The 11,810-nt window shown below is 55.7% G+C and overlaps 1 protein-coding gene and 1 long non-coding RNA gene across 4 annotated transcripts in view; one reads left to right on the top strand and one right to left on the bottom strand.

Moving 5' to 3' along the window:
- The window catches only part of LOC119863905 (mastermind like transcriptional coactivator 3), a 407,795-nt gene that overhangs the window by 13,837 nt on the left and 382,148 nt on the right, over positions 1 to 11,810 (bottom strand). The window lies entirely within an intron of this gene.
- On the top strand, positions 3,692 to 9,595 carry LOC111091087. Of its 3 annotated transcripts, XR_005373873.1 has the most exons (4): positions 3,692 to 6,689; positions 7,320 to 7,399; positions 8,150 to 8,259; positions 8,468 to 9,595. It is a non-coding gene; the product is annotated as an uncharacterized LOC111091087 (long non-coding RNA). The 3 variants fall into 3 exon arrangements; XR_005373872.1 differs by having other exon boundaries at positions 7,320 to 8,259; XR_005373871.1 differs by having other exon boundaries at positions 3,692 to 8,259.

Below are 11,810 nucleotides of genomic sequence, written 5' to 3'. Positions count from 1 at the left end.
GGGCCATGGACGGTTTAAAGGCTTGTCTTCCATATGAAACATTTGTGAATCTAGGTTGATGCGCCTCTAGAACTTGCCCAACAAGCTCTGCTGCACTCAGCAGCGGGTGAGTGACACCCGGAGCCCCGGCCTCAAGTGTGTATTCCAAAGTGTGAAGCACGCAGCAAGTGACTCGCCTTACAAATGGGGCTGGCTCAGGCCATTAGCTGTTTCATATTACATGGCAGCTTTTAACCTCCAGTCTACCAGGGCTTAATGAGCAATGGCCCGTCGCATTTCAGGATTTCAAGCCGCCGCTCTTGTTTCTAAGGAGGACACACACTGCGCGTGCAATTAGAGAAAACCAGGCTGGGCTTTCGTCAGAGAAATGTAATGCCTGGAAGCCAAATGATGCAGTATTTTTAGTTTTAATTACTGGCTCCTTCTCCAGCCCGCCCCCTGCCCAACCACCTCCCTTGCATCTACCAAGAATCTTAACTCAGTAGCCTCCCCCCACCCCAAATCCTACTGGCCCCACCCATCCTCCTAACTCCCCAAACCTTCTCACTCTCCAGTAAAAGGGGGGCGAGGGTTAAAACCCACAGACCCATTTCACATAGCTTCTTCTCCAGGGAAGAGATCTTAGCAATTTTCTAAGGGCTGGAGAGAGGCAGGAGGTGTAAAAAAAAATAATAATAAAAAAAGTTAAAGAATAATGTAAAAAGCCAAAAATGCCCCACCTCCTCCAAAGAGGCAGTTTTCTACTTCAAAAAACAGCTGTGGTAAAAATATCTCCCGAGAGCAGCCAGCTGTTTATTTATAAATCTGCGCGTAGCGAGGCTGTATTTCTCCTAAGTGTTTTCAAGAGCAAGCGGGGTGCTGGGGTGACGGGGCCGGGGCTGCTGGTGGTGACCCGGGGAGGGGGGGGGCGGGAGGCCTCGAGGTTGCGGGGTCGGAAAGTGGGGCGAGGTGCGGGGGCTCCGGGAGGGCCCAAGGCTGCGGGGTCCGGGTGCGGGGCGGGGGTGCGGGGGCTCCGGGGGCCCCAAAGCTGCGGGGTCGGGGTGGGGGGCGGGGGTTCGGGGGTTCCGGGGTCCAAGGCTGCGGTCCGGGGTGCGAGGCGGGGGTGCGGGGGCTCTGGGGCCCCCAGGCTGTGGGCCGGGGTGTGGGGGCTCCAAGGCTGCGGGGTCGGGGTGGGGGGCGGAGGTGCGGGGGCTCCGGGGGCGCCAAGGCTGCGGGGTCGGGTGCGGGGCGGGGGTGCGGGGGCTCCGGGGGCCCCAAAGCTGCGGGGTCGGGGTGGGGGCGGGGGTTCGGGGGTTCCGGGGTCCAAGGCTGCGGTCCGGGGTGCGAGGCGGGGGTGCGGGGGCTCTGGGGCCCCCAGGCTGTGGGCCGGGGTGTGGGGGCTCCAAGGCTGCGGGGTCGGGGTGGGGGGCGGAGGTGCGGGGGCTCCGGGGGCGCCAAGGCTGCGGGGTCGGGTGCGGGGCGGGGGTGCGGGGGCTCCGGGGGCCCCAAAGCTGCGGGGTCGGGGTGGGGGCGGGGGTTCGGGGGTTCCGGGGTCCAAGGCTGCGGTCCGGGGTGCGAGGCGGGGGTGCGGGGGCTCTGGGGCCCCCAGGCTGTGGGCCGGGGTGTGGGGGCTCCAAGGCTGCGGGGTCGGGGTGGGGGGCGGAGGTGCGGGGGTTCTGGGGGCGCCAAGGCTGCGGGGTCGGGTGCGGGGCGGGGGTGCAGGGGCTCCGGGGGGGCCCAAGGCTCCGGGGCTGGGGTGCCGATGCAGGGGTGCCGGGGCTCTGGGGGCCCCAAGGCTGCGGGGTCGGGGTGGAGGTGCGGGGGTTCTGGGGGCCCAAGGCTGTGGGCCGGGGTGCGAGGTGGGGGTGTGGGGGCTCCGGGGGCCCAAGGCTGCGGGCCGGGGTGCGGGGCGGGGGTGCGGGGGCTTCGGGGGCCCAAGGCTGCGGGCCAAGGGGGCGGGGGCTCCGGGGGCCCCAAGGCTGCGGGGTCGGGGTGGGGGGCGGGGGTGCAGGGACTCTGGGGGCGCCAAGGCTGCAGGGTCGGGGTGCGGGGCGGGGGTGCTGAGGCTCCGAGGGCCCCAAGGCTGTGGGGCGGGGGTGCGGGGGCTCTGGGAGGCCCCAAGCCTGCTGGGTTGGGGTGCGGGGCGGGGGTGCGGGGGCTCTGGGAGGGCTCAAGGCTTCAGGGTCGGGGTGCGGGGCGGGGGTGCGCGGGCTCCGGGGGCCCCAAGCCTGCAGATCAGGGTGTGGGGCAGGGGTGCGGGGGCTCCGGGGGCCCCAAGGCTGCAGGCCGGGGTGCAGGTGCGGGGGCTCCGGGGGCCCCAAGTCTGCAGGCTGGGGTGCAGGTGCGCGGGCTCCGGGGACCCCAAGCCTGCAGATCGGGGTGCGGGGCGGGGGTGCGGGGGCTCCGGGCGCCCCAAGGCTGCGGGCCGGGGTGCAGGTGCGGGGACTCCGGGGGCCCCAAGCTTGCAGATCGCTGTGCGGGGCGGGGGTGCGGGGCTCCAAGGCTGCGGGCCCGGGTGCAGGTGCGGGGGCTCCGGGGGCCCCAAGCTTGCAGATCGGGGTGCGGGGCGGGGGTGCGGGGCTCCAAGGCTGCGGGCCCGGGTGCAGGTGCGGGGGCTCCGGGGGCCCCAAGCTTGCAGATCGGGGTGCGGGGCGGGGGTGCGGGGGCTCCAAGGCTGCGGGCCCGGGTGCAGGTGCGGGGGCTCCGGGGGCCCCAAGCCTGCAGATCCGGGTGCCCCGCCAGGGGAGCGCGGGCTGCAGGGCGCCGGGCCGAGCCGGCGCGGCAGCTGCGGTTCCCCCGCTGGCCCAGCAGAGGGTGGTGTCTGCCCGACTGTCCCGCGGCGCGGCCCCGCCCCCCCCCCCCCCGATGGCTTAATCAGGACCCCCCCCCCCCCCCCCCCCCGGTCTGGGCGGCGCTGCGCAGCCGAGCCAGGCAGTCAAGTGTTACTGCGTACAGCAGGTAGCCTGGCAACTGAGAGCATAATACCGAGCAGATGGCGTTCGCACGGCGTGATGGACATCACACACGACAGCCTGAGACAATCCAGGAATTCCCTGGTGACTCGGGGCCCTCTTTACACAAAATGAGCTCTCTCTCCACTGCCGTGCATCTCTGGGGTGATCCCCCCCTCCTCCGACTGACACCGAACTGGTTTCTTATTACCGACTTTTCTCGCAGCCCGAGGGGAGGGAGAGTGCAGGTGGGGGAGGGGGAGGCCCGGGGGCGGGAGGGGAGGGCGGGGGCGAGGGCCTCCACCTGCAGCCCCCCCCCCCCCCCCCAGCCCAGGCTGCACAAAGCCCGCGCGGGAGGGCGGCCTCGGCTCCGAGTCTTTGCAATCGCCGGGCCTACGAGCGGCCTAAATGAAATTTAGGATTTTACTTAAAAAGTCCCCTGGGGCGTAATTTAGCCTCTTGACTCTATCCTATATGCTTACAAGTCCTTAGGGGGCTCTAGGAAGTCGGGAGAGGGGCGGCAGGCCCGAAGATGCCTCTCGGCGCTGGCGTCTCTAACAAAGACACCGAGGAGGCCAGGCGGGCGCGGGCGGGTGCCCCGGGGCGCGGGGGTCCTCGCAGGGCGCGCTCCCGGGTCCCTAACCACTTCCGCCCCCCCCCCCCCCCCCCCCCCGCCCAGGGCGTGCATGCCCGGCCGGGCAGCAAATGGGTGCGGAGGGCAGGCGAGGAGACAGGAGGGTTGTTCATGTAGGAGAAAGTCAAAATAGTACAATGGATGTCCCAGGAAACCAGTCTATGCCTTTCACGTACACTGACCTGGATCAAGTTATTAAAAAAAAAAAAAAAAAATCAGCCCCTCCAGCCCAAAAGGAAGTTTGCCTACATTCTATACACCAAGAGGCTCCTATGTCCAACCAATCACCAGCATCCGGAGGCTTTCTCCTGCAAAGGTACTTAAGCGTCAGAAGAAGGAAGTCTTTTCAAAGGTGGAAGCTAACGTTTCACGCGGAACATCCCACTTGCTGGGAAAGAGCTCAGCGGTTTTATGTCAGAGGGCAGCAGGGGGTGAACCCCACACCCATTGCAGCCTGATGGAGGCCTCTGGCTCTGACACCCCGAGGCCCAGAACTGGCTGAGGATCTGGGAAGCCATCTGACCTCTCGGTTTGGGTCCCCACCTCGTCACATGAAAATCGGATTCTTAAGACTCTTCCCTTGACCAGTGGAAACTTTGGAGGTGAAAGAGTTACAGAAAGAAAATGGTTATTAAGAAGATGCCAACACCTCCCCCACTGCCAGTTTGGGCAGTTTGGGAACCATAATGGGCTAAGTTCAATCAGAAGTTCTGAAAGTGGGGTTCCAGAATCAGCAGCCTTAGCATCACCTGGGAGCTTGTGAGAACTATCAGTTCGCAGGCTCCACCTGAGAATTCAGGGCCTAGTGAATCAGAACTTCTAGAAGTGGTTTAAGTGCCCTCCAGGTAATTATGATGGCCCACGGTTTGAGAATCACTGGGGCAAATAGTCGTCCTAATTTATTATGGGCGCTGACGGCAACCTGGGGCATCTGAGTTCTCTGGGCCCTGATTTAGACTGCAAATCTTGCACTTTCAAAAAGCAAGTCAGACTGCTGAGTTGCTTAGGTTTTTATTGCAAATTCTTCAGCATTGGGAACAAAATTCTTCAGTTTTCAGAGGGCTGCTCAGGCAGTGCAAACCCAAGCATTCTGAAAGGAGCCCATGGCCATGATTCTTCCTGGAAGGTCGGTAGTACTCATGCAAGTCTGCCGTGGGGGCAGAGCAGCAGCCAAGAGGGAGGAAGAGGTGAGGCCCCCGAAAGTCCCTTGCTAGGAAAGGAAGCATAAACATCACCGAACTACCCATCTCCTGGTCTGATACAAGATACAACTATGGAAAGCTGTCATTTGAGGAGAGTTCCCTCTGTGGGAAAAGGTTCTTCAAACGCGGAAAAGACCAGAAGCAACAATGGAAGAAGACAAGCTGCATTTGCAGAGCAGCTACTGGATGCTTTCACCTGCATAATTAAACACATTTTGTTGATTAAAAAAACCCCAAGTCTCTGAGAGGTTAAGGAACTTGTCTGACGACCCACAGCTGGTGGTGGTGTCTCTGGGATTCTCACTTTTCCATTGACCATAACATGCATCTGGTCTAAATTGAGCAGACCACCCAAGAGGACTGTGGAGTAAAGAGAAGTGGGAAGGGGGCGGGGGGTGGGGGGAGAGGAATGGGCATAGAATTAAAAGGTAGAATCTCTACAGGGATCAAAGGACGAAGCTGAAAGAGCACGAAAATATGCATCATTTTTTTATATGTTGCCTGATGCCCAAAATTAGGATGCCTTTGTGGTATCAACTTTGACATTTAAAGAAAGGGCATAAGATTAGACCATCCAACCATAAGTGGAAGGAAGAAACAAAATGAAATAAAACCTTAGAATTCTCTTTGAAGTCGATCAAGTGTCAGGGCAGAAACTTGGTCTCAGGATGGTGGCTTCTTTTACAGACTCTCTTTGTCCTTGTCCAGAACAATTTTTCACTGTGGGTCTGGAGAGTGGCTTACAATAAACTCACTGCAGAGCCCCAACGGGGCCCACCCCACGTAAACCCTCCCCCGTTTCTGCAGATTATTGAAGACGATTGGATAAAAAGGTTTGTTTTATGATCTCTGATGGTTGTGTCCCCAGGACGATAGAGTTTTGAGGCCGTTTACCAATATAGAGTTTTGAGGCTGTTTACCAATATAGTTTTGAGGCCGTTTATCACTGAACTGGCAGTAACTTGAGGCCCAGCGGTAAGCCTGCTAAATGGGTTCAGCAAAGTTTTTGGTTCAACCTTGAAGGAACAGTTTACGTTGGAGGAACCCACCAGGCCTGGGTAGGAACACAGTTCCAGCACAGGCCCGGAGGCTGGCACTCCTGACTGCACAACCAACAGCTTGTTATTATTACTGTTACTGTTTTAACCTCTTGATCATGCAGCCCTACAAAGTCAGGGTGACAAAAGAGCTGGGTTTCTGTTTCTAGCTTAGCTCTAAAGCGATGAGGACTGAGATGTTCTTCCCAGGTTCTCAATGAGCAGAATGGAGTCCCCGCCCCCCCCTTCCCCCCCCCCCCAGCATTTAACTATTGAAAAAATACATGTGTTGCTGATTCTCCCCCTGATCCTGGGAAATATTTGAAACAGTGCATAAAAGTAGAAAGAACCAAAAAAAAAAAAAAGCGCAATATTTATTTTTAAACGCTCAGAGGCAACCATGTTAATATTTTGATGTGTTTTTGTATTTCCCCCAACTTTTTCCTCTGTCGACAATAATCTGCTTTCCATGGTCATGGTTATGTTCCATACAGGACAGTAGCACTGTTTCTAAGTGACACAAGAGAGTAGGAAGTTTCAGCCTTCCAAATGCATCCAAGTTAGTTTTGGGGTCAAGTGACAGCCTTACGGGAATATATCTGCCAGGCCCTGAGGTTCTGTAGGAGTCTTCTAGCATCCAGCAGGGAGCGAGGTCCACAGTTGCAGCAGAGTAAATGTTTGCTGAGCAGAACTGCCTACAGCATTGGCCGTGATGAATCCTAGCCTGACCCAGTATCCTGTATGACCCGAGAAGAGAGGGGGAAAAAAGATGGCCCTACAGTGGACGGCTTCTCCCAGCTACAGGAAAGGAGCCTCCAGTGACGACGAAAGAAAGGGTTAAAGTTGGCGGTCCAGCGCCAAGACTGGATGCACCGACCACAGGAAGGTCAGGCTTTCAAGGTCTTACTTGGGGGGTAAGAACAACAAAAATACCATTTGTCCTTACCAGTGCTTTGAACGCAGTCACCATAGGTCCCTCCAGTGGAAACACAACTTTGAGAGTTATGCTTTTCCTCTGCCTTTGATGTAAATTATAGAGTCCTTTTGATCCCTTTGTTGTGATTAATCCTACCAGCAAAGCAACTCTAAATTGGTTAAAAGTTCATTAGTGTGCAACAATAGGAGCTTGATTAAATAAATTATGGTACATCCATACCATGAATACTAGGCAGCCAATAACAATCATGCCGTCTTAGACTGCCTAATCACACAGAGAAAGGCTTACAATGTATAGTGAAGAGGAGGGGCAAAAAAGCAGTTTCTAGAACAGTACTCACACAATAATTGTGTTAGACAAGAATTATAAGTGATTTTTATTTTTATACCCTGTCAGGTTTTCTGTTAGGAAAATGTTACCTTGAGTAAATATTACTTTTTAAAACATGCTCTAAAAAACCAAGTCTTTGAATTGTCCAAAAAGAGAAAAAAGGAGAAACAAAAGGACAAGAAAAGGGGGCCTGTTGTTTTCAAGGATTCCAGAGTTGTGATGAAGACTGAGGCTTCCCCTCATTTCTAGGCATCTGGTGGCATTTCTAGGCAGAGAAGGAAGCACAAGGCAGGTCCCTGGGCCTTCCGCAAGCAGGCACAAGAGCACAGGTACCTCGTGCTGAAAGCACCTGACCCCACCTGGGGAGGGGATGGAAGGCTTATCAGAGGTGAGGGCTCCGAGCGGCCCAGGCAGACAGGAGGGGAATGGCTTCCAGGGTAGAGGCCCAGAGAGATCAAAGATTGAATACATCATACCCTGAAGTTCCATTTCTAAGGCTTCATCTCATGGAAGGAGTCACAGCTTTGTACAAAGATTGATCTGAATGGTTAGCTTGAAGGGCTCAGAGTAGCAAAAATTAAAAACAGCTTCTATGGTAAACATTTAGAGGATTCATTAAACTAGGAGCCCCCCCGCGCCCCATCCCATTAAGCGTACTTCATCTGGACGGACGTGGATGGGATGTAGTGAGTTCAAGGGAGGCCCTGGCCGTGTCTGGGATCGGGGCCATTTCCACCTGAGCCCACCTTATGCTGTGGCATGTGCATAGACATCCTTAAGGAGCAGCAGCTCTCCTTTCAAGACCCGGACATAGCATGAACATGAACAAACTGGGTTTAGCTACAGGCTCAGCAGCTGGGCCAGCTTTTCATGGCTTCCACAGAGAGCTCCCACATCCCACAGAAGGCCCTCCTGGGCACTGACCACGGTCCAAGAATGCTCCAATTTACCGGGAACAGCCTGTCTGTGCTGCACGCCCCTGCTCTCTGTGGCTTTTCTCCAGGGCCAGCCCTATCTTGAACTCGAGAGATGAGTGGAAAGCCACCATCATTTGCCCTCACAGGTTGTCTTCTCCACAGGGCTGCGAGAAGACCCCAGCCCCAGAGGCCCGCGCGGCATCTGCTCCCATCCCAGTGGCCCGAAGGACACATGGGCTGCAAGTGGTTTGACAGCTGCTCCAGGAATGAGGGTTTGTTTGTTTGTTTGTTTATTTATTTATTTATTTATTTACCCAATGTTTGCTGCCTGCCTTTCCTGCCTGGATTTAAAAATAGAGAGGGGGAGGAAGGAACCTCAGCTGTCTTCAGCGGGGCTGCTGTGAAGAGTTTTTCTCTTGAGCTACTGTTCCCCCAAACTGTACCTTTCTCTTTTATTGCCTCCCCCACTTTCTGATGAAGTCATCACAGCGAAGATTGCATAACTGATGCAGAGGCCTATCTTGTGTTATACTGGGAGACAGGCCAACGTTTCCATTTATAGACAAGAGCACTACCGCGCTGCCAAATGGAGCTCTCTGCTGCAAGCACTACAAGACGGGAGGAAGGGAAGGAAGGCTCCGAGCGTGAGGGCGAGCTGTGAACAGAGGCGGGCGCCCTCCCCGTCCGCTGGGCCGCCTTGGAGGGGGGCTGGCTGCCTGCGAAGAGCCACTTCTACAAAGCTGTGTGCGCTCGGCCCTTGGTTCTCGGGCGCTCGGGCTCCCCTGGCACCAGGAGACGCTGCCAGGGGGAGGGTCTGGTCTGTCCGGTCAGCCTGTTCGGCAGGTTTTCAGACTGCTGAGCCTGTGTGCGGGCAAGCCAGGTGTGAGCACCCCGAGGCCCCGACGGGGGGGGGGGGCTGGCCTCGCCGCACTCCGGAGGGCCGAAGCCAGGCCAGCCGTCGTGGCACTGGAGGAGGCCAGGACTCCGGGGAGGGCATGAGAAAGTAGGAAAGAAGGAGCAGCATGTCGAAATCTGGGTTGGTGCATCACTTATTTAGAGATTTTGGCTGAGAACCAGGTTCTCAGAGGAAGCAAGTCTAGAAGAGGGGCTCCCACAGGGCCAGGGAGGGCTTCTGGGCGGCAGGGAGGCCCTGGACCTTACGTCCTCAGTGGTGGTCGGGTTTAGATTGTTAGATACATTCTGCACACGGGGTTTTAGGGAGGGTCACTGAGAAACCCTGACAGATCTGAAAGATACCTTCTATTTTATGTTGTTGTTTTTTTTAAAGATTTATTTATTCATGAGAAACGCAGAGGGCGGGGGGCAGAGACACAGGCAGAGGGAGAAGCAGGTTCCGTGCAGGGAGCCCGATGCGGGGCTCGATCCCAGGACCCCAGGGTCACACCCCGAGCCGAAGGCAGACGCTCAACCGCTGAGCCACCCAGGGGTCCCTATTTTATGGTCTTAAGTTGTACCCTTAAAATACCAGATCACGTGGCTCTAAGTCTATTATGAATTACTACTCTTTATCAGTCCCATGCTTATCTCGTGAATGGTGTAATAGCACCATGCTATCTTTAAAAATAAAAACATCATGTTTTTTTGGGACCCTATTGACATTTCTTCGTCTCGTAAATACACCTGGTGACTCAAAGAAGTAGAAGTGGCCAGGGTCTCTTGTTAACCTTGAGCAGAGTTGGGGACAAACTGGGATAAAAAGAGTCTGAGAAGAAACATGGGCTCCAGGGATTCTCCGCCGTTGCACCCGCGCCGCGGGCAGCACAGCTCCTGACTCCCACCTCCCACCTGTAGTATCCTGGTTCATGGAATCTGAAAGCAATTAGGAACCATCCTCTACAGATCTTAAACTTTTCACCCAATGTTATCAGGACTTCAGTCAGGTAGCATGACTCCACAGCACCCGGCATACAGCAAGTGCTCACAAATGTTTGCTCTTCTTAGCACCAATATTAATAAATGATGAGAAAATTCGAAACTTTAAGGAGGGCTGATATTTTTGGCTCATATTCTGTTCTTAATAACGAGACCAGCTCCTCAGCCTTATCAAGGAAAATATCGTCTTGCACAGGAGAAAAACTCAGCCGATAGCTAACTGTGGAATCAGGCCCTCGCGTGATGGCGAAGCTTCTGTGAAACTTCCATTTTAGTGAGGAATAAACCCACTCATGTCGACAACAGCGCACAGGCCTTCTAGGATGGGGGTATGTGCCCGTAATCGTTTGCCACTTATCCCCTCTGAAAGCATCAGCATTTCTGCTTCACCCTCTGGGATGGCTCCCGCTCTCCCATCCCTCGCTATCAGAAGCTAAGGCCGAGTCTGACCTCCTTGTCATAGATCACCTCCAGTGCCCAGCCCCTCTCCACTTTCCCTACAGTTTCCTGGGCTAATTCTTCCTCTAGCTAGCTGACCGAACCTTCCCCTCCTCTGTCTTCCCAGGGCCGGGTGAGCAACGCTACAACACGCACGTGATCTCTGCACACAAACCCCTCGCCCCCGAAGCAGCGCCTCCTCCAAGAGCTTTCCCAGCTGCCACTTCCCTCCTGGTTGATGCTCGCAGGAGGTCAAAATCAGGACGGGGAGGGTCAGGTGATTAATGTGGGAGGTGGATACGGTGAATATGGGGAGCCAACCTGCTGCTCAGGGGCCTGATCAGCCTCAGAAGGATCTTCGCATTTCTGGTCTTCCTTACCGTTGGGCCATTTCCTAATATGCAGATTTGTTATCTCCAACCTTGAGCCAACCGATGACCTTCTCCTTTGGGCTGCTTCTCCTCTGTAGCCTCCCCCCATCATTAAGAATAGACAGCTTCTCAATCGGCCACGATGAAAATCCCAACCAAGTCAACCAAACCCTTTCTGGAAGCTGAGGATAAATAGGAATGGCTGGAAGCCTGCTGCGGAGTGTGGAGGTGGGGATGATGACCCCCTAGGCTGAGCTGTGGGTCTATCTCAGGTTCCCATGACGTGACACCCAGGAGAAGCCAGTGCAGGAGAGAGTCCCTTCTTTATTTACCTTAGGTTTTTGAGGACTTACTTTTTTACTGAGGATTACTTTCTATATAAGGCCCAGTGAATATTACCTCTTAATTCATATTTAGGAGCATGTAAAAAAGGGTGACAGGGCCTATCTATCTTTCATTCCTTTTCAGGGGTAGTCGTAGAGCATTTCCAAGGAAAGGAGGAGTCCCTGAGCCCTCATTAGTTAGTAAACACAAGCTTCCCCCCGCCCCCCCCGCCCCGGGAGTCGAGGCCTATGTACGGGGTGTGGAGGTCTATCTCACAACACGGAGGGGCCACCCTGCGCCTCGGAGCCCAGCCACCATTGCCATGGAAATATCTGGGGCTTCTGCGGGTCCCACCCACTCTCAGTACCTCCCCAGAGGCTTCTTGGGGACAGAGTCCAAATATATCCCGCAGGCAGATGCACACACATCCCAGGTGGGAACCTAGAAAGGCCCGGAATACTCTGGACTCACTTTTTTGCTGAAGGACTCTGGTAAGAAACAGTACCTAGGTGAGTGAAATGTACTTGCCGAGGCTGCTAAGCCCCCTAAGTTCAGGGCCCTGGTCCAAGGACGTGAAGCCTCACGCCTGCCCCTGGAAGCTGTACAGTGCTGTGCATCCTTGATGGCATCTCCGACTTGAGTTTTTCTTAGAGAACACTTGGCCCCAAATAAAACCCAGGCAAACAAATAAAACAAAGCAGACAAGTAACAACTGACTTGCATAATAGAATATGGAGAGGCCTGGGTATGGATTGTGCTTGCCAGTTTGCTTTGGCTTTCTGCATGGTAAGGACTAC

Source organism: Canis lupus, chromosome 19 (assembly GCF_011100685.1).
Source record: "Canis lupus familiaris isolate Mischka breed German Shepherd chromosome 19, alternate assembly UU_Cfam_GSD_1.0, whole genome shotgun sequence".
NCBI classification, from domain to species: Eukaryota; Metazoa; Chordata; class Mammalia; order Carnivora; family Canidae; genus Canis; species Canis lupus.
The sequence above is the reverse complement of the archived record's forward strand: the minus strand, read 5'-3'. Positions and strand labels throughout refer to the sequence as shown.